This window comes from Eptesicus fuscus, chromosome 4 (assembly GCF_027574615.1).
Source record: "Eptesicus fuscus isolate TK198812 chromosome 4, DD_ASM_mEF_20220401, whole genome shotgun sequence".
Classification (NCBI taxonomy): domain Eukaryota; kingdom Metazoa; phylum Chordata; class Mammalia; order Chiroptera; family Vespertilionidae; genus Eptesicus; species Eptesicus fuscus.
In genome coordinates, this window is record NC_072476.1 from 30,757,835 (window position 1) to 30,761,431 (window position 3,597).

Consider the following 3,597-nt stretch of genomic DNA (forward strand, 5'->3'; position numbering starts at 1 on the left):
AAAGGACTTGGGGTTGTCATTACTCTCTCCAACCAATTCCCCCTTGGGAACCACTCTTCTAGCCTGGGGGTAAGGAAACAGGGGGAGTGACTGGATATGAAGGGACAATTGATGGAGATGGGTCCTAGGGAGAGCTGGAGAAGGGATGTGGGCTCACAAAAGGCAGAGGGGCTCAGTGGGGGACCTCAGTGAGGGGAAGGTGGCATAGAGGAGGGGTCAGTGAGAGGGAAGGGCCCAATGACATGGTGGGGCTCCAGCTGGTTTGGCTCAATGGATAGAGCATTGGCCTGCAGACTGAAAGGTCCCAGGTTCGATTCCAGTTAAGGGCACATGCCCGGGGTGCGGGCTAGGTCCCCATTGGGGGGCATGCAGGAGGCAGCGGAGCAATGATTCTCATCATTGATATTTCTATCTCTCTCTCTCTCCCTCTCCCTTCCTCTCTGAAATCAATAAAAGTGTATTTAGGAAAAATAAAAGAAATGGTGGGGACTCAGTGAAGGGGGTCAGTGAAGGGGAGGGGCCTCGGTGAGGGGAAGGGTCAGAGAGGGAGGAGGCTTAGCAATAGGTGAGGGGGAGGAAGCTGGGAGGAGAAATGTTGTCTGGGCCTGTCAGTGATGGGGTTTGAGGGGTGGGCAGAGAGCCAAGCCTTTGCATCTCACTTCATCCCCATAGTCTCTGGCTAAGGTGCAGGTTAGGCCAAGCCAGCCCTGAGGGGTACCTGGTGCTTCTTTGTCTCAGAGAGTCCTGCAGGCAGGAGCAAGGTTATTCATTTACCACTAGCTTCAAGGGAGCAGCCTGGTCAAGACACTGCCTGCGGCAGAGCTGCAGCCTGGGGCCCAGAGCCAGCCAGCCCACTCCCAGCACCTCCAAGCCAGAGAGATGTGGTGCAGACTGGATCCTTGGGTGGGGTGGGGCCAGGTGGGGTGGGAAGAGCTCAGAGCCTCAGACTCTCCCTGGCTCCCTGGTCTCTCCCCGAGTGTGGGCTACCTTGGGGCCTCCTAGAGGGTAGTTAGGTATCCTAATCTATATTATATCACCCCCAACAGGCACACATCCTTGCCTGGCTTTAGGGTCTGTCCTAATTCATTCCCTTCTTATCCTTTCTGGAGTTTAGAATCTAAACAGAGTTGGTGGAATTTTCAGCACAAGCTGAGGAGGATCCCACATGAGGGGGTCCCAGGAAATCTTCAGATGGCTGGATAAGAGAAAGGCATTTGGTGTCAAGGAACAACTTGGCATGGGAGTTAGCTGCTTTCTAGATCCACTCCTTCTCCTCTGTGACTGAGCAATTCCCTTCCCCTTCTGGCTCTCAGTTTCCCCATTATTTCAATAAGGGAGGAACCAGATCATTCATGAGGGCCTCTCTAACTTGTCTTTTCATCCCCATTTTTATCCTTATCACCCCCTGCAGGAGAAAATTAGTCAGAACCAAACTGACCAGGAAAGCAGGGCAGTTCACTTCTCTGAGCCTCGGTTTTCTCATCCACAAAATGGGTATGATAATACTGGGCTGCCTTGTAGATTCGCTGAGTCATCTTCTGGCTTCCTGTACAGCCTACCTCACCCCATCACACATCTATCTTGTTGTTTGGTTTCTTGTCAGATTTCCCCACCAGAAAGTCACCTTCCAAGGTCAGGGAGAACTGAAAGCAATGGTGGAATGAAAGCAATGCTAGGCCTTGATTAAGGTGAGGACCTTAATTAAGGTCAGTAAGTATTGTTAGTATTTCGGTGTTTTCAGCCAGGCAGGCACCTGGAAACATGAGGAAGATGGCTGGGTCGTGAGAAAGTTCCTGGATTCCTTTACAATCCACAGACCTGAAGCCCACTGCCAGGCCCTGGGGCTCTGTCCCACCCCACCTTCCACTGTGGCGCCGCAGGCCTCCTGGTCTTGCCACACCTGTTCTAGCTCTTCCTCCTGCTGAGACCAAAAGCCAAGTGCTATATCAAACAAACACAGCATTTATTGTGGCTCCCTCAAGGTCTGCAGCAGGCAGGGAAGAACAGACAGTACTTTCCTTCTCCCTCCCCTACCAGGGCTCCGTTAAAGGTCAGCTGTGCCAAGACGGGTAAAGAGGAGAGCGACAGCACCGGCTCTGGTGCTCAATGAGAGACCTCGGGCAAGTCACTGGCCACCCTCACTCTCGTCTGTAAGAGAGGTGGTTCTGTCCCTGGGACGCCCATAAGAACCCTACAATGTAGGCAGGACACAGCGAGGCCGATGATGAGACATTAGTCTGGAAGGGAGGAACCTGGAGCCATGGAAACGTTTCTGTCTAGTAACTGTCACCTCCCTGGGGCCCTCCGGGGCTACGGCAGATGCAGCTTTTCTTATTGCTTAAGCCAGTTTGACTTAGGATTTCCAGCCAAAGGCATCCTAACCAGTACAACTTGGCTGCCATAAAAAAAGAATCAAATACAACGTCTCTTGTGAAGTGGTCTTGCAGAAAAATCAAAATAATAAATCAAATCTGAATCTGATTGAATTTCTAGATCAGGTTTCAATGTACAGGCCATTCGAAGGAGAGAGGAACACATTAACAGAGAATGCAATCGGCAAAAGCCAAATGTGGAGAATTCTATAGGACAAAGAAATGGGTTCCTCAATAAAAAATTTTCAAGGGAAACAAAAAAATGAGATGTAGGGAAACCTATATAGATCAAGAGACTTAAAAGACATATCAACCAATCACAGTTGTGGACCTTAATTGGTTCCTGATTTGAACTGTTTAAAAGTTTATGGAATTTATGAAACAATTAAAAATTTGAACACTGAGTGAATAATTGGTAAGTGTAAACAATAATGTAAACAGAGCCACTTTATATTTTATTTATTTGTTTTTATTGATTTTTAGAGAAAGAGAGGAAAGTAGAGGGAGAGAGAGAGAAACATTGATCAGAGAGAACCATTGATCAATCAGCTGCCTCCTGCACGACCCCCACTGGGGATCAAGGCCACAACTAGCCCCGGGCATGTGCCTGCCCTGCCCTGGAATCTAGAGGCGGCCTCTCAGGTGCATGGGATGACAACCAACGGAGCTGAAGAGAGCCACTTTAAAATGGAGCTGGAGCTGCCATACCAGAGGTGCACACCTTATACTTCAAATAACCTTAGGACTGGCCCTCAGCAAACTTGTGCCTCAAAAAAAAAAAAAAAAAACCTGTTGGCAAAGGTAACAAGATTATTGTGAATACTGTACTGATGACTACTAGACTGAAAATTTTAAACATTATTTAGAATTAACATCACTATGTTATCTTCCTTCTATTGATGGAATTGTCCCCCTTCATCTTCTCATAAATTCCCCTTGTGTTTATCTCTTAGTCAGGACATTATTTGAGCTTCTGCCTAAATTAATGATTCCTGAATAGCTCTATTGATCTCAAATGAACACTTGTTTGCCTCTCATTTGAAAGGCCTTTTCATTTTTAAGTTATTACAAGGAATTATTACTTTTTAAAGTGTGCAAGTGATATGGTGGTTTATGTTTAAAAAAAAAAAAAAATAGTCCTTACCTTTAATGGAAACATACTGAAAAAATAATAATAATAAAATAAAAGGCACATACCGAGCCGAAACCGGTTTGGCTCAGTGGA